The sequence below is a fragment of the Sinocyclocheilus rhinocerous genome, unplaced genomic scaffold (genome assembly GCF_001515625.1).
Source record: "Sinocyclocheilus rhinocerous isolate Xijiao unplaced genomic scaffold, SAMN03320098_v1.1 scaffold395, whole genome shotgun sequence".
NCBI classification, from domain to species: domain Eukaryota; kingdom Metazoa; phylum Chordata; class Actinopteri; order Cypriniformes; family Cyprinidae; genus Sinocyclocheilus; species Sinocyclocheilus rhinocerous.
In genome coordinates this window covers 2,167,141-2,187,543 of record NW_015660890.1, presented here as the reverse complement: position 1 = coordinate 2,187,543, position 20,403 = coordinate 2,167,141, and positions in this window count along the sequence as shown.

Below are 20,403 nucleotides of genomic sequence, written 5' to 3'. Positions count from 1 at the left end.
AACACATATATAAATTATATATAAAGTTACAATAGTCATGTTTTTATTTGATACTATGAAAACATGACTATTGTAACTATATATAATTTATCAAACAAAGTATATCTAATTCAACATGCTCCTATTTAACATGTCTTGCTGTAGAATGAGAGTGAGGACAGTGATGTTTATTATGAGTCCTATAGCCTATAAAAGTGGTTCGTGCTGGCAGGGCGCTGAGATGTTATAAGTAACCTTTCATAACCCTTGGCAGGACTAAAGCTTCCTAATGGGGTTTCCGGCCTCCCAGTGATAACATTCACGACATGCTCCTAGTTAGCTTGTGCGTATAAAATAAGAGGGAGAGGATTTGGGGGAAAGCAAAGCGCACTGCTCCATCTCTGTGTGTAGGCTGAAGGCTCATGAAAGGCAGGCAGTGCATTAGATGACTAATCTGACACTTGGCAGGAAGACGTGTCACTTCTGTATGTTCAATCTGCCACATCATCAGCGCTGTGCTGACAGAAAAGACTCTGATTAGTAGTGCTCATACTTACGGTATAGATATGAACAATCTATAAACACAAGTAGCGATGAATAATATATGAAATAGTGCAGCTTGTTAAGCAAATGTACTATTGGTTTTATAAGCAATCAGAATTTTTTATTTGATGAATGATAAAATGAATGGAAAAATACCATATGGTACACTTACATTCAATATAGCCAAGCCATAACAACCATTTAGATCACCTTAGCAACCATCTAGAAGACCCTACAACCACCCAAACCACCAAAGAAACCTCCCAGAACACTTTAGCAACCACACAAATATCCCAGCAAGCACTCATAACACCCTAGCAACCACTTAGAACACCATAGAAACCACCTAGCAATTACAAGAATACCTTAGAAACCAAAAAAGATCAACATAGCAACCACCTAGAACAAAACACCCCAGCAACCACCTAAACATTCTAGATTACATGGACACCTTAGCAAACACCTAGAACGATCCTTGCAACCACCCAGAATAACCTTAGCAACCACATAGTACAACCCTAGCAACCACCAAGAACAACCCTTGCAAACAATCAGAATAACCTTAGCAACCACGTAGTACAACCCTAACAACCACCAAGTACACCTAAACAACCACCCAGCAACAACAAGAACACCTTAGAAACCACTTAGCAACTACAATAACAACTTATCAACCACCCAGCACAATCTAGCCACCACCCAGAACAATCCTAGCAACAACCTAGAACAACCCTTGCAACCACCCAGAATAACACACACAGGACACCCTAGGATCCACTCAAAACATCCTAGCAACCACACAGAATACTTGAGATACTACAGTACTTTAGAAACCACCAAGCGACAACAAGAATACCTTACCAACCACACAGAACACCCAAGCAACAAGGTAGACACACAGTAGCAACGATTGTAGCATTGTGGCAGTATAAAAAATGGGAAAGCACTGATTTTCTTCAGAAATTTTTTAAAATACACATTTTATTATTATAAAAATATACAGTTGTTATAGCAACCACCCAGAGCAGCTTAACAACCACTCAGACCACCCTAGCAACCACACAGAACATCTAAGCAATTACCTATCAACCAGACTATATTAGAAACCACCTAGCAACAACATGAACACCTTAGCAACCACCCAGAACACCCCAGCAACAATGTATACACACCGAACCACTGTAGCATTGGGTGACAAAATTAAATGGATAAGCACTCATTTACTTCAGTAAATTATTAAAATACACATTCCATTACTATAAAAATATTCACCTAGAACACCCTAGTAAACCATCCAGAACACCTAAACAACCACCCAGACCACACAGAACACCTTAGCAACGACCCAGAACACCCTATAAACCCCCTAGCAACTACAAGACTACTTTAGAAACCACCTAACAATGACAAGAACACCTTAGCAACCACCCAGAACACCATAACAACAATGTAGCAACCATAGCACTCATTTTCTTCAGAAAAGTATTAAAATACATGTTCCATTACTATAACAAATATTCCATTGTCATAGCAACCTCCTAGAACACCCTAGCAACAACGCAGACACACCCTAGGAACCACTGTAGCATTGTGGTGACAAAAATTAAATGGGTAAGCACTCATTTTCTTCAGTAAATTATTAAAATACACATATTCCATTACTATAAAATATTCAGTTGTCACAGCAACCACCTAGAACACCCATAGCAAACCATCCAGAACACCTAAACAACCACCCAGACCACACAGAACACCTTAGCAACGACCCAGAACACCCTATAAACCACCTAGCAACTACAAGACTACTTTAGAAACCACCTAACAATGACAAGAATACCTTAGCAACCACCCAGAACACCCTAACAACAACGTAGCAACCATAGCACTCATTTTCTTCAGAAAATTATTAAAATACACGTTCCATTACTATAAAAATATTCCATTGTCATAGCAACATCCTAGAACCCCCTAGCAACCACCCAGAATACCAAAACAACCACCCAGAAGACCCTAGCAACCACTCAGACCACACAGAATACCCTAGAAACCACCTTGCAACTACAAGACAGAAACCACCTAGCAATGACAAAAACACTTTAGCAACCACCCAGAACACCCTAGCAACAACGGAGACACACCCTAGCAACCATAGCACTCGTTTTCTTCAGAAAATTATTAAAATACACATATTCCATTACTATAAAAATATTCAGTTGTCATAGCAGCCACCCAGAACACCCTAGCAACCACACAAAACCCCCTAGAAACCACCTAGCAACTACAAGACTACATTAGAAAGCACCTAGAAATGACAAGAACACCTTTGCAATTCAGAACACCCTAGCAACAACATAGACACTCCCCAGCAACCATAGCACTCATTTTCTTCATAAAATTATTAAAATGCATGTTCCACTACTAGAAAAAAAAAACATTCATACTAGTTTGTGCCTTTTCATGGAACACAGCAGTACGTTGCAGCGGTGATACGGATAAATGAAGTGTCTCGGCTCTCTACCTTCCCTCAGCCCTTCTAATCTCGACAGAGCCCTTCTCTTTATTAAGGGATTAAACTGTTGACAGTCTATGCATACATCTTCATTTGGCCCCGTCTCCGATCAAAGGTCCAGCGCTGAACTGTAATACACCACTGGCTCCAAACGAGCACCCGTGGGCCAGACAGAGGGCATCTAAATGCACCGCATACACTGCAAAACTGTTAGGCAGCACGGCACACTTTGCAGAGGCGAAACGCCGAAGCAAGACTTCTCTTCTCCGAAGCGTGTGACACTAATTCGGCTCTGTCCACTTCAGGAAAGAGAGATAAACCCACTCTCTTCGTCGGATCCACGTCACACTTGCTGAGCCGATAAACGTCTTTGTCGCCCAAAGAGTATTTACATCAGTTTGTACTTTTACGCTTAGCGAGCGATGTTAAATTGTTTATCCGCCGACGAGTACATTAAAATATGGATTTCTCAGTTTTGCTGCCAAACTTGAGCACGCTTTCATCGTGTCCTCAATATGTCAACTGTTAGGCAGCACGGCACACTTTGCAGAGGCGAAACGCCGAAGCAAGACTTCTCTTCTCCGAAGCGTGTGACACTAATTCGGCTCTGTCCACTTCAGGAAAGAGAGATAAACCCACTCTCTTCGTCGGATGCACGTCACACTTGCTGAGCCGATAAGCGTCTTTGTCGCCCAAAGAGTATTTACATCAGTTTGTACTTTTACGCTTAGCGAGCGATGTTAAATTGTTTATCCGCCGACGAGTACATTAAAATATGGATTTCTCAGTTTTGCTGCCAAACTTGAGCACGCTTTCATCGTGTCCTCAATACGTCAAGGCAGTAACCTGACTGACGCCGCCACATGAGAATCACTGTCTTTTAAATGAGAGAACATCTTACAGGGAAATAAATCCCGCTTGTATGTTTGCATGTTGTCACGTACTGTATAGTAGAAGCGTTTGATGTTCCAGATGCATGTGTATTTTATTCTCTATTTTTACATGTCATGTCAAGTTATCAGATCTAACACTGTAAGTCTTGCTTAATAAACACGACACTCAAATCAGCAAAGACTGATGAAGACAATGTGTTGCTATATGAGTATCTGAATACAAGCTAATTCACTTTGCTTTACACAAAGGCCTCAGATATGGTGGGCTACACTACTGTACAAAAGTTTGGGGTCAGTAAGATTTTTATTAAAATAATAATAATTTATACTCTTACTGGGCAAGGATGCATTAAAATGATCAAAATTGACAGTAAGGACATTTAAAACATTACAAAAGATTTCTATTTCAAATAAATGCTGTTGCTCTGAACTTTCTATTCATCAAAATATCCTGAAAAAAGTTTCAGTTTGCACAGACTTTTTATGTCTGAAAACAGCACAGCTAACATTGATAATAATAGGACATGTTTCTTGAGCAGCAAATCAGCATATTAGAATGATTTCTGAAGAATCATGCGACACTAGAGATTGGACTAATGATGAAAATTCAGCTTTGCATCACAGGAATAAATGAAATGGAAAACAGTTACTTGAAATTGTAATAATATTTCACAATATTAATGTTTTTACTGCATTTTTGATCAAATAAATGCAGCTTCAATGAAGAAATCTTTCAAAACCATGAAAAATGGGGTTTAGTCAATATTTGTAAGTTTTGAGGCTAAGCTATATGCTACCATACTCCCAAAAGTTGACAAAATTAACTTTTGGCTTTTAAAGAGATCAAAAATATTCATTAATCATCTTGCAGTAATGGGTGTGTCCAATTTTTTGTCCAATCAAACAGTCTCTAGATTGAGAACATCCCTTTAGCTTTACCAACTTCCTGTTCCAATAGGAAATAAATTAACACGAGAAAGAAAACTACACAAATGAAAAGCAACAATTACCACCACAAATATGGAAACACTAGAAATATTGACAAGGAGTATTTAGTATTCTTTTCAACTTTGGCAAAGACATGTCCATAGTGTCAATGTCCAAATCTACAGCCATGTCAGTTCACAGTAGCTCAAGTTAAGTCAAGTCACCTGTGTTTCTAAACCACTTTATACATTACAGATGGTTTCAAAGCTGCTTCACAGAAAAAAACAGAATCAATAATGCAAATCTCCCCAAATATGAGACAAGGTCAATCTTTAGAGAAAGTCAGTTCAGTGTTGATTCAGTTCAGTCCAATAACTGTAAAGTTAATCAGGTATGAGTTCAGTCAAACTATAAAGAAGACCATAGTGTCATTATTTAGCTCAATTCAGTTCAACGCTGAATTCAGGTAACCTCACATCACCCACTTTGACCTCTGCAATTTTTTGGCAAAGTCTTGGTTCACATGCTAAGACAGGCTTTCCTGCACTAACTTCTGACTCCTCGGTTAAACATGCAGACGAATTACCCGTTGAGCAGCCACTGGTGGGGCAATTTAATTAACAAAGACGTGAGATAGAGACTTAGCAAGAATGAGTTTCACGGCTCCCTCTTATTGAAGTGCAGCTTTGCAGATCTGAACAGTCCACTTCTCCTGACGATCCCTCTCCAATAATTATGGTCTGTTCTCCTGGTAATTGGCCACAGTGTCATTTCGCTGCACGGAAAAGAAGGGCCTCTCGGTACAAGACGACCTCAGCCTTTCCTCCCCTCACGACGTCAGGGTAATTTCTTAAGCAAGGCAGCACGTCGCCTCATGAATAAAAAACCCCAAAGATGACTGCAATAAAATCACGCCGACAACATATTAATAACACATTTACATTCATCCGTGACTCGTCTCCCACTGTGAAGCAAGCCTGGCAATTAGAAGTCGAATGCTTTTGAAGTACGCCGCTGAAGCGCTCCTCTGGGTCTCTGTGCTGCTATCGAAGGCTCAGCATTTAAGATTTTACGAAGCACCTGTGGTGCCGTGCAGTTTACAGCGAAAGTTCAGCCAAAAATAAAAGCCTAAAATGAATATTTGACTGATAAATATTGACTGATTGTTTTTCATTTTATTGAAAAACCTTGTGAAATTCCTTCAAAGAAAGCATAATGAAGGCTATTTCGCACTCCTAATGCGAAGCACACTTTGATGTTAGCCGTCGCTAATAATGCCATACACTAAACGAATAGCACACAAACACTTTTCAGTATTGAATGGATTAAGCATATTTGTGTGCCATCTTGGAAGTGAAGTTCCACCGAGCTTGTTGCAATGCATTCTAGGATTGGCTTTTACATGCAGAACCTCACCGAACAAGGGAGCTTAGAAGGCAGCACAACCAATCTTGTTGCTTCCCACCTTTTGTAACAGATTTCATTTTCAAATGCACCTATATTGGTTTAAATACTGCCTATGTAGGTATCACACTATGTTTTGGAACAGAGCCACTGTGTAACATCCGAGACCATAGTAGAAAGATTTGAAGCATACTTTATTGTTAGCTGTTGCTAAGCTAATAATGTGATACGAATAAGCAAATAAGCACAAAAATGCATAGCACACCGAAACTTTTCAGTTTCTTATTGAATGAATTAAGAATAATAAAAAAAAAATGTGTGTGCCAAATTGGAAGTAAATTTACCAGTAAATTTTCATCAAAATAAGGGAACTTAGAAGGTAGCACAACCAATCTCGTTGCTTCCTATATTTTGTGACAGCCTCAATGTTTCTAACTAAAAAATAGTTTCAAAGTAAATCCTACATCTTTTTTTTCAGTGTACCTTTTGTAACAGCCTTCATTTCCAAATACACCGATAATGCTTTAAATACTGCCTACATAGGTAGCATACTAGGTTTTGGAACAGAGCCGTTGTGTTTAAAGTCAGGGACTCGAGCGGGGAAAAAAAGTATTTTAATGAATTTGATTCATAGTGATTTAGGGAAAATTGTGTCCTACATTTTTTTTTTTTTATTATGTACAGTCATAAAACTACTTACATTCTGATTATAGTTCTGCATCAGAACATGAAGCACCAAAAAAGCACAATAAAATTATCATAAAACTAGCCCAACTTCAAGCAACATGACTTTAGACTGTCATTTGGTCACCAAACTGCAAAAACATAATGTCCCGGCAGAAAATTACAAGTACCTTTTCAAATAAAACTGCAACTGCATAATCAAAATATGGGTAAAACACCTGTGAAAACCCACCACAGAAAATCCATTCATATTAATACATTACACTGAGCCCTATTTTTACAGATTTCCTTAGAGTGCAAAAGACAATATTACTCAATATTACTATATATTACTCATTTACAAACTTTGAATCCCATAATAACACAATTACACTATTATACCATCTTACTAAACCTGATATACTCCAGCTACCAGGCTAATGAGAGACCGATCGCCTTCAACAAAATTACGAGTCATGTACTGCTGTGCTCACGATCAGTGAATTTGGCTGTTAAATAAGAGTAAGGCTGAATTCAGTGGTTTTATTGCTTCATGAATAGTAATTTAGCCAATTCAAATTTAAACACCAACCTCATTAAAATTAAACACTCAGCTCAGGTGCAAATAAATAGATAAAATGACTAAGAAGTGTAACCAATAATCATTTATTCATAAACTAATTCAACCATATACCACACTCTTGGCGTGTATGGTCAAGCTTAACATATTTTAATGACTACACAGTATATAAAGCAAAATGAAAATTACTCCAAAGACTTATGACATATTTATGGTTCTATGATGGAAATAAGCAAGAATAAAACATGTCCCCCATTTTATTTTCCCCACAGGCACTTGACTGGACCTACATTACCAAAACCCACACACAGCAGCAGACATTCAGGTAAACGTTCAAACATTCATATTCTACCTGACCTGACAGGGCCAGAGCTCACAACTGGGACCAGTCCCCCATTTTATTTTCCCCACAGGCACTTGACTGGACCTACATTACCAAAACCCACACACAGCAGCAGACATTCAGGTAAACGTTCAAACACTCATTCTACCTGACCTGACAGGGCCAGAGCTCACAACTGGGACCAATTTCCCCAGCATGCTCTCCAGAGCTTTAGTTTATTATTCTGAGCCCAGAGAAGACTGCACAGTAGGGGGTGAATTCATCTGGAGATGCACGGATCTCTAACCAGCAGCACACACTTCTGCAGCCTTGAGATTGGAGGCTCAAGGTCTTCAAAGCACATAGCAGCTTAGGGTTCTCCGGTATGTCTCGGGAAAAGGTTTGTTTGGTTGTGATTTTGAAGAAAGCAAAATACAAGCGACAAATGAAGAGAGAATTAGACAAAGGAAGGAAAGGATCTACTGTCCCTCTACTAAAAACGACTAGTTTCCCTTCCAATGAACTCCATTGTATTTGCATTTGAAGATTTGCGTCTTTCTCCGAGCTCTTTTCAGAGCTGCAGTTATTGCAGAACATGCTTTTATGTCTTACGCTTTTCACACAGACTGGAAATATGGCATTTCAATGGGAAACGGAACAAAGAGAACTAGAACAGGAAACCACAGAAAACAAGCAAATGCATGAATGGAAACCATACAAGAGAAGAAAAATTAATAATTGGAGCTCTCAGTCATTACAACACACATCCATTAGACTGCATAATTACGCAATACTCACAACAAAATTTACACACTGACTAAAGATTATTTTAGCACACTACTTCTCCATAAATATAAAATGCTGATTATAACTAGATTTAGGAATAATATGAAAATAGTGCAGTAAAGCAATTTTAAAATTGTAGTTGCTTTATTGCACTTTTAGGTGGTGCTTGTTTACAATAATATAATATAATATAATATAATATAATATAATATAATATATGAAAACAGGGTAATAAATCAATCAAGAAAACAAAACATTTAGTGGGTTTGTTGCACTTTTTTGCTTGCTATATATAATAATTATAAATAATGAATATAATAAGAAAATATATTTTTTAGTTTCTTTGTTGCATTATTAGGTGGAACTTGCTGGTGGCAAAAAATGAAATATAATAAGCCTCTAGCAAGCACCACAACAATTCAACTTTTTTAAAAAGGTGTAATGAGGGACACAGAGAACAAGAATTTTAAACTCCTCGACTTAATGCCTTGATCTGTTTGTGATTCTAAAGCGAACGGCAATTATGTGTGGAAATTACATCCCTGCAGTGTAGGCGAACAGCCTATTTGAAATTTAAATGTCAGATGAGATTGTTTAGCACAGGGCTTGATGGGAAAGGCAAGTCCTCTTATTTGAAAGAAGTCCCTGGTGCCGTGACCCAGCAGCGTGAGGGGACGTTACGGTCAGAGGTTTTGTGCACAAGCTCAACTCAATGTGAGATAATTAGCGGTATGCCACAGAAATTATGGGTCTGTGTGTAAAACGAATGGACGAAATCTCGCTCGTGACCCTGATTTAAACCATATATGAATACGTAAAAGATCTGCGAACTTGCAAGAGAACCACATTTGTGTTTGTTAGAGAGACCGAAAGAGAAAAAGCCAGAAAAATCGACCTCAGCAATGCAGAAAATAAGAGTTTAAAAGGAGTTAGGTGATAAATAGCAGCACTGTGTTTATTGGCTGCTTGTCAGAGACTCTTGTTTTCACCTCCGCCAAATGAATGCAATTGTGTGTTATTGTAAGCCAGAGAGAAAGAGCGAGTGAGAGAGAAACGAGAGAATCAGCAGTATTAGTATTCTGTTGTGGTGCTGGCTGCACTTTGTCAGGAACGGCGCTCTAATGGAGGATAAACGTCCTGTTTTCATGACCTGTTCTCCCTGCGCTCCTCGCTCCCCTGCAGGGAGAGACTGCCATCTTTGGGCAGGAGCACGGAGCCATACTTCTGTTTTTATCACCCTATTTTTCTCTCTATCGCAGCCACACACACACACACAAACCCTCTCGTGCTGCATGTAGCACTCAAGTATGACACCGTAGATACGCCGTAGACATTAATCTCCACTTATACACTCGACTGACTACTGAAATGAATCCATACCACACCTGAATTACCTCTCTATCCATACACAGTCCTCTTAAACACACTGCACTCGTCTCTACTTTTAACAGCCGGGTGCATACATACAATATAAAGAGACATCTTTGAAGACATAGCGTATTCTCATGGAGGATGGCGAATATACTGCAAATTATATTTCAGTTCGGTGAGACTGTTTGTATTACCTGTCGTTACAGTGAAACATCTATTATGTTTGCTATCGTCTATTATTGTTTCATGCTATCATACTATTTTGTGTCACATGAGTGTAATATCTTACCGTACTGTACTCTCTACAAGTTCCCTATGGCATGATTCAGTATGTCGTGAACAAATTCAGATGAGATCCACTGAATACTGATGACTCGATTTCCTGCAACACAATTAATGCATTAGGTATTTATCAAAGCATTACTATATAAAATCATATAACTGCTATTTGTTTTTGTTTATTGTGCATATTTTTGTAGCAGTGGCATTCGAGTGGAGATGTCAGTCAAGATGTTTGCACCTATTGGACTGGAACCGTATTTCGATATTTTAAAAGATTTTTATATTTGGGGATGATTTTTGGTACATATCCAGAATGAAACATAAAATGATCTTCACCTTTGAGTTTCACAGAAACAATCGCCCAGGGAAGCTTCTATCCGAACCACTACAATGCTGCCTTCTCCGATGGTATCTCGAGGTAGAAAGGCATCAAAGCACGTCTGAATCCGATGTTCATGTAACATCTTGTCTGCAAAGATACATCCGTCTGGACTGAATCCTGTGTTTGGAGACTGGTTGAAACAACAGAAAAAAAATTTTTTTTTTCATCATATGCTTCCATTTCTACCAAGAAGCAAGCAAGCATTGCAGTCACAAATTCCCAACTAGCACAGTACTATACTACTGTAGGATTCATTACCATTTCAAATTAGCTTTTATTTTTATATTTTCAATTTTCATTGTAATTTTTGTTTACATTTTAGTAACGTTACTGTGCTTTTGTCATATTGGGCTTTTTATATTTCTATTTAGATTTAATTTATTCTTATAATGTCGTTTATATTTATATTTAATTTATTTTTTATTTGGTTTTAGTAATATTAGTACTTCAACTTAAACTTGTATTTCAATTCGTTTTCAAGGCAGCAATTATATATTTGTTTACTATATTTACACGCACTATTACACGCACACATATATACGTAGGCCTATATTAGGGATGTCAATTTAACTTGTTAATTTAATTAATGACTTTCTTTTTATGACTTTTATGATTAATTATGACTTTCTTTTGTGGAACATAAAAGAAGGTAGGCTATTTTGAAGACTGTTCAAAAATACCTTTTTTTTTTTTTTTTTTTTTTTAAGGGGCTGTATGTAGAATTAAAAAATCCTTGTTATTAGTGACACCGGTGGCTGTTAAGTGAACTGCAACATATCAAATTATTTGCTCGTGCATAAGTGACGTACAACCCTAGGAAGCTGAGGAAGGTGTTTTTTTTAAGTTTCATTACAAGCTGTTTACACAATGGCAATCAAAAAGTGATTAATACATGAAAATTCAAACACATAGCCCCTTTAATTAACAAAAACTTTTCTTTAGTGTTAGATAACAACAAAAACACTGTTTAAAAGCTGGCTTGAACATGTTCTAGACCAGGGGTGTCCAAACTCGGTCCTGGAGGGCCGGTGTCCTGCAGAGTTTAGCTCCAACTTGCCTCAACACACCTGCCTTTAAGTTTCTAGTATGCCTAGTAAGAGATTGATTAGCTGGTTCAGGTGTGTTTGATTAGGGTTGGAGCTAAACTCTTCAGGACACCGGCCCTCCAGGACCGAGTTTGGGCAGCCCTGTTCTAGACCATCAGATGTGACATTATGGTGCCTTGGCAGCCTTTCTAAAACCAGTTTCCTTCAAATGTACCTTCAGAAACCCCTGCCGTCTTTAACTGACAAAGCATTTTTGGACACCGAGCACCACTGAAAAAGCCAGTCCATCCACCCTAACCAATTAAACACTCATATATAAGTAAAAAATTCCTTTTTTTTTTTTTTTTTTTTTTTAAGGGGCTGTATGTAGAATTAAAAAATCCTTGTTATTAGTGACACCGGTGGCTGTTAAGTGAACTGCAACATATCAAATTATTTGCTCGTGCATAAGTGACGTACAACCCTAGGAAGCTGAGGAAGGTGTTTTTTTTAAGTTTCATTACAAGCTGTTTACACAATGGCAATCAAAAAGTGATTAATACATGAAAATTCAAACACATAGCCCCTTTAATTAACAAAAACTTTTCTTTAGTGTTAGATAACAACAAAAACACTGTTTAAAAGCTGGCTTGAACATGTTCTAGACCAGGGGTGTCCAAACTCGGTCCTGGAGGGCCGGTGTCCTGAAGAGTTTAGCTCCAACCCTAATCAAACACACCTGAACCAGCTAATCAATCTCTTACTAGGCATACTAGAAACTTAAAGGCAGGTGTGTTGAGGCAAGTTGGAGCTAAACTCTGCAGGACACCGGCCCTCCAGGACCGAGTTTGGGCAGCCCTGTTCTAGACCATCAGATGTGACATTATGGTGCCTTGGCAGCCTTTCTAAAACCAGTTTCCTTCAAATGTACCTTCAGAAACCCCTGCCGTCTTTAACTGACAAAGCATTTTTGGACACCGAGCACCACTGAAAAAGCCAGTCCATCCACCCTAACCAATTAAACACTCATATATAAGTAACAGATAACAGAGACCATTTGGCTAATTGTACAGCAGGACTGGTTCCAAAACCCAGAAAGCTTTTACCTGAGACAAAGCAGACTTTGTTTAGCTTCTTTGATGTACCAGCCAGTCTTCGTCTTTTGAGAGTATTGTGAACTAGCAGACGTTTGTGATGAGTTCAAAGGTGTTTTAACATGACGGCTTGACAGGCAAACGCAGAACAATGCATTCTGACAATACTTTTAATGAGGAATCAATTCGTTGAGAGGAGTTAAGTCAAAGCAAGACTTCAAATACACAAAAAAGTCATTATTAAAGAGTTTATTAAGAGCGCATTTAAATATGCAAATGCTTTTCCACTTTAAGAAGATTTTTCTTTGCCCCCACGGGTGGAAAGATTGGAGGAGTGGAGTCGGTGGAGGACTGTTAATTGACAAGTAAATCATTTCATCTTGTTTGGGATAATCTTTTCTGCCTTGGCGGAGCATGATTTGGCGCATTTCCACGTGCCAGAATGGAGTGTAAACATTTTTCGTATTTGCTCGTGTAAGTTGCTATGCTTGTTTGTCGGTCCAAACCAAAAGAAGTGGAATGGCTCAGTTCCCACCTTAAGTGCAAGTCTATGGGATTTTTTGGCCTCTTTTACATCTGCAAGGTGAAAATCATAAGTCACCTAAAAGAACAATAAAAACATTTGAATGAATTTGATGAGTTAAAGTAATGTAAATGCGTGTTGACTTGAGTTATTTGTCATATAATTTTTTACAGTGTATGTGATGAGTTACATGCCAAACGTTTGATACTTAGTGTTTGTTCAACTTTCTAGTAATATGTTTTACAATCCAATCAAACCCAGACGAACACAATTTAACTTAAGATCTTAAATTAAGTATAATCAAATTGGCTGTACAAGTCATTTAAACTTCAATTATATTAAACAAAATTATATTGAGTTGAATCAAGTAGAAATTGGTTTAAAATCAAATTAATTTGACAAATGTCAAAACATGCTGATTTGACATATTAATCATGCCATATATGATTTGAGATCAAATTTAACTTCAGTTCAGATTCTGCCTTAAAATAAGGATAATCAAGGTGGCTGTACAAGTCATTTAAACTTAAATCATATTAAACTGACTTTAGAAATGTAATTTCATACAACTTAAAATCAAATTAATTTGATGAGTTAAAGTAATGAAAAACATGTTGATCTATTGATTATATCACTTTTTTTGTATCTGAGTATGTAATGAGTTACATGCCAAAGTTTAATATTCAGTGTTTGTTCAAATGATAAATGATACATTTTACAATCCAATCAAAGGTGGTTTAGATTACATCCTGCCTTTTTCCCACTAAATACTTTGTTTCATTAAAAAATGGCAAAATGGCGTGGGCAATCTGACAATTTTATATCGTGATTGCTCTTGAAGACGTCTACAATCTACTTTTCAAGCGAATCGTAGAGATCGTAGTCTTTTATGTTCTCATAATAATGTTAAAACTACAGCAATTACAAGGGACTCCGTAATGGAGGGGAAGGTTAGGACGATTCCAAGGGCCCGATGAGGGAGAAGGGGCCCGAAATGCAATTTCAGTCCAGGCTACAGGGCAGTATACTGTGGGACATGATTTATGCTCAGAAAAAAAAGTTATTAAAAGTGCATTCAGTGTGACAGCCTGTTCCTCGGCCACATTCTGTGGGGCTAAACACGAACATAAATATATGTAAGTAAACTTAGGGTTTCAGGCGCATGCATAAACGGCCAAATATACACAAAAAAATATGTCAAAGAAAATCTGTCTTGCCAAATATTTACGTAAAGATGTTTTAAATGACCGTAAACAATTGGGAAAGAAATCGGATGTGTGTTAGTATATTAGATCCGTGAATTCAGCCTGCTCCAGTCTGGATATTCTCAATAGTACATCTCAAAACTGGAAAGATTGTGTTTCAGATCGTGATATGATATTTTGGGAAGATCGCCCACCCCTAATTCTTATTATGGAAATATATTGTGAATGCTTTCATGCTGTCTTCATGAAACTCTACACAAATCGTCTGCAAAAGCTGCTGTCCTGCTTTGAGGATATATATCTGGAACTGTCAAAATATCACAGAGGACAACAGAAAACAAATTGCCTCCGTATCTGTCCCTCTCTCTCTCACACATACACAGTCTGGCACCAACAAACTTTACTTTTTCTGTTCGTTTAGGAGTGTTCAAAGCTCTTTTATGAGCTGCGAGAGACAGCTCTCCCAAGAGGAACGTGGAAGCGGCGTGACCCTTCTCTCCTGCGACAAGGATACTCGAGTGAAAAGCTTAGATTGGCAAACAGCCTACTTTATCCAACGCAAAAAATACCCAATGTTAAAAATGTTTATCTTAGTGTAGAGAACATAGTGTCAAGTCAAGTCCTCCTCCACTGGGGAAACATGCAAGAAGGCTGAATAAATCTGAATGTGGATGTAAAAAAACGGCTGTAGAAGTGATAAATAGAAATGAGCGTAAGAGCTTTTTGTTTTTGCCATTTTCTACCTGAAAAAACTCTCAGGACCCTGACTGCGTCGCTCCAAAATAATATCACAACAGATCTGATACGACAGTTCGGTCTCGCCCACCATGTGGTCCGCTTTCACATGACTGCTCTACCAAAACAAAGACAGGATACAGAGAAAGAGAGGGACGAGATCCGGTTTTGTGGATGGATTGTAGCGCTCTCATAAGTTCAGGCTGAGCCGGTGAAAGGATCGATGGCCGCAGACAGATAGATGGGCAGGCCTATTTTTGGCTTCCTCTCTGGCACCCTCTGGGCCACTTCTGCCTGAGAACATTGACTGATGTCCTGTGCAGCCGGGCAGTGGGCATTACAGAGCCCAGGAGCGCTCAGACATCAACACACGGGAGCAGAACGGGTGGAAGAGGTGGGCATGCAAGGAAGAGACGTTACGCTTCTGAAAGATGGAGGAAAGAATCAAAACAGAAATATGAAACAGAGACATATGTGACCCTGGAGCACAAAACCAGTCTTAAGTCGCTGGGGTATATTTGTAGCAATAGCCAAAAATACATTATATGGGTCAAAATTATTGATTTTTCTTTTATGCCAAAAATCATTAGGATGTTAAGTAAAGATCATGTTCCATGAAGATATTTTGTAAATTTCCTACTGCAAATATATTAAAACTTAATTTTTGATTAGTAATATGCATTGCTAAGAACTTCATTTGGACAACTTTAAAAGCGATTTTCTCAATATTTAGATTTTTTTACACCCTCAGATTCCAGATTTTTAAATAGTTGTATCTCGCCAAATATTGTCCTAACAAACCATACATCAATAAAAAGCTTATTTATTCAGCTTTCAGATGATGTATAAATCTCAATTTCGAAAAATTGACCCTTATGACTGGTTTTGTGGTCCAGGGTCACATATTAGGTAAATGCTGTTGAAATGGAATAAGGCATGTTAATAGATATGACCCAAAACAATTAACCCATTAACCATGTTAAAATCACTGTAATGTCTTGGGTGGCTTATCTGGTTTGCTGCTATCAGTAATGAGCTCAACTGTTCAATAGCGTAATTTCAAAATATAAATAGGATAAGCTGATTACTGATAAAGAAAAAAAATTCTTCCACACTTATTAATATCATATCATTAAAAAAACTATAATTATGATTGCTCATAATGGCACTGTGCATCTATTTATCACTGACTGACTGCACATGGTAAAATAAAATAAAATAAAAATGATTTTTATTTTATATATGATCTTATTTTATATATGAGATTTTATTTATATATGATCCCTTTAAAATTAAATAAATAAATTAAATAATATTAAATTAAAATTAATATTATTCATGTACTTTTGAACTGATAATGGGAAAACTGAAATTATTCCACCATGTACATAATTTTCTTTATTAATTAAACCCTTTACGAGGGTGAGTAATTAATGACAGAATTTTTGGGTGAACTAACCCTTTAAGGTGCGATCGCAGCTCAGCCTGTTGCCTGACCTCCAATTCAAATTGAATCTTATTTTTTCCATACCGTTTCATGCTGAAAGTGCAAACTAATCGGACGCAACAGATCTTAGCAGTGCAGTTCATTGGACAAGTCACTTTTGTTGAATAAAGGAATATGAATTTTGCTGTAACCCAGTTTGAGGCCCATTACAAAAAGATGCTTGTATAAAGCCATATTTAATTCTTAAGCGAGACTAAAGGAAGAATCTAACGCCACCCACACATCCTCTTCTCATTTCAGTTACATCTCGAAGGTCATCGAAATAAAAGACAGCGTTCATTACAGAATCTCGTGTCTTGTTGTTAAATCTAGCTTGAGACTGTAACTATAGGAAGGGGGTGAAATCCAACAAGAGCGCCAGCGTTTGGACCCAGGGCGACTCTTTCTCCTTGTCAGAAGCAATTAAAACAAACATTCTGCCTTTGACAAGGGTCACAGATCGTCTCTTGATGAATCTTGTGTTACTCACAAACAACATCCTCAAAACAAGCCGCTCAACAAACCCTAGTTTCATTATGAAAGAGCATGCTTCAATCAGTGGGGTGTATCAGCCTCATGCTGCTGGAAATTATATAATTATTAAGATAAGATAAGATAAGATAAGATAATCTGAAAATTTTACAAATAAAATATTTTTTAAATTAACATATGTAAAATTAAATTTTATATACAGTACACTTATCAAATGTAAGTACATATAAAAATTAAATATATCTGTGATAATAATAATAATAATAATCATCATCATCATCGGTTTATTTGTTTGTTTGATTGCTTCATTTTTTTTTATTTTATTGATAAATGTCTTATTTTGCATAAGGAACCAAATTAACCAGGACTAAATAGGCAATATAAACATGAATATAAAATTGAAGAATTGATATTTGAAAAATTAAAGAAATCTAAAATATGTATAATTTTTTTTTAAAAAGGTTAACTTAAATTAAATAAGATATATACAGTATATATATATATATATAAAGAGAGAGAGAGATAGAGACTAAAACACAAAGTAAATTACATGTTATAATATTCCATTATATTACTGTGATGTTCATTTACTTATTGTTATTATATTATTATTTTTTATCTTTTTGTACATGTATACTAAGCTTTGGCAATATTGTATCATTTACAGTCATGCCAATAAAGCAATTTTGAATTGAATTGAATTGAATTGAGAGAGAGAGAGAGAGAGAGAGAATATGAGTAGATATAAAATATATGAAATATAAAGACAAGAAAGCAATAATAATAATACATTATTATTATTATTATTTCATAGATTTGTTTTTTATTTATAAATGTCTTATTTTGCATAGGGAACAAAATTAACTATCTCTGTTGGAGGGCAAACTTAACTTGAGATCATTGTTGGTGAAAACTGACTGCGACATTTAAAATCTGAACAAACCAAATGTTCTATTGTGCTTGTTTTACTCCCTTCTATCATTACTATAACACTCATAGCTGAAGACAGTAAAACCCATGTTTTAAAACCCATTTAAGCCAGCAAAACGCAGTGCAATTGCTCCTTTGTGATGCAAACAGGATATCAAATGATTCACTCTTTCATTCAAGAGGATCATCTGCTCAGTCGCTCTACAGCTGCGGAAAGACAATTTCAAACCGCACCCACATTCACACTGCTTTTCCTGAGGAGCGTGTGTATTCAGAGAGTTCCTGACGCACGCAGATAAACAGTAATAATGCTCCCCAGCGGGAATCAGATGGTTCTGACAAAGAAGCTCATCTGAAAGTACTGAGATCTAATCAACAGATCTCTGGCACGCTGTGCTGCATCCACCATACATCGCAAAACAACTCAGACTGTCAACACATTTACATATAATGATCATTAAAATGCATCACAAACAGTTCATTTGTAAGAGTCACTCCAAATGGCATTCCTACTCTTAAACTGCAGATTACAAAAACTAGAATGAAACATTATGTAATAAATGCCAAAAAAGGGCTTGTTTGTTATTTTCAAATATTTAAAAGCTCACATTATTAAATGAAAAGTTCTGATTGAGACTCTCAAATCTGTTGTAAAATAAATTGTAATAAATAAAACTTAATTTACTAAATCTAACTGTTTATTTAACATTTGTGTCTTTAATTTAGTAATTTTCCCTAATTAAAATGAAGTTTTACATCTCTAAAATGTCAAATTATGCTTCATATATTAAAAAAAAGAAAAGAAAAAGTCCATAACAACACAATCCATCCGTTAAGTTGCTACATTTTTTTTGCTAACCACAAACAGCAACTAATGAGCTATTTTAATTGACAATAAATAAATACATAAATTAAGTATTATTATGAATAAATAAATTTTTTTGTTGTTGTTGTTATTTTTTACATTCATGCCTTTAAAGGTGATCTTAGTCATTTTTGTGCATTAAAAATAAGTTTTAATACTTTGAAAAAAATATTACAAATATTTAAAATAAAAAGCAAATAACCACTATACGTTAAGTTACTACATTTCTTGCTAACTGCAAACAGCAACTAATGAGCTACAGTACATACCTGGCGAAAAAACTAATTAGCCTACTTGAGGATTAATATGGATAAATTTAACTGTTTATTGGACATTCATGTCTCTAAAAATGCATTTAGGAATTTTCTCTCATTAATAAATAGTTTTACACCTTAAAGGTCTTTGCACACTGAGTCCAAAATTCTCGTCCGAAATGTTTGCATGTTAAAAAATAAATACGACCTCATGTTGTGTTAATCATGTTTACACACTGCCTCCGAAACTTTCGTCCGTCATAAAAAAAATCAGACCAGGTTTGATTTTCTGCATTTTCGCATGCCTAGCAAGCATTTTGATAGGAAAGGATGCCGAATACGAACCCCCCCCAAATGGAAAAATGAAAAATGAAAGTGAAAAATGGTTTAAAATGATGCACACTCACATGAGATGAAGTATGTTCAACAGCATGCACACTGTTCATTCTGTCTGCTGTGATGTTTTCCTCTCAGTCCTGCCATCGTCCATCAGCGTCAGACAGGCCCGGCAACAGTGTTTAACATCTGCATCCATCAGCCACACATACACACACACACACATTACAGTGCTGTTAAACATGCATGCAAGGAGCCTTGAGTCTTTTGGTGTGGTTTAAAGTTTTACGAGGAAAGGAGGTTATTCTGCAGGAGATATTATTCATAGCCTCTTACCTTCTCAAAGCACGTCTCCACGGCCTCAGACAGCCAGCAGACCTTCTAGGTGAAAGTGTAGAACGTCCGTTCATATACATGCACTTATATTGCTTTATGAAGATAGCTTAAAAATTCATCATATGCAAAGTAAACAGATAAACAAAACCACACACAGTGTGCAGTCTTATTTAAGGTGAAGTGTGCAGCTTTTTCAACACGCATTCTTCAAACCAAGATAAATGTGCAGAGAGAAACATAAGAAGGTCCGGATGGAATTGGCAGGCTATTGTAGCGTTTTTCACATTGATTTTGAGGAGGAAAAGTCTGTGGAATGATTTTAAATAGAGTATATGACAAACTAGGTAAACAGTCAAATAAAATAAAATAAAAACAAAATCAAATCAAATAAGACACAACTACATTATTATATATACACATACATACACATTACATATATATATATATATACATATATATATATATATACATATATATATAT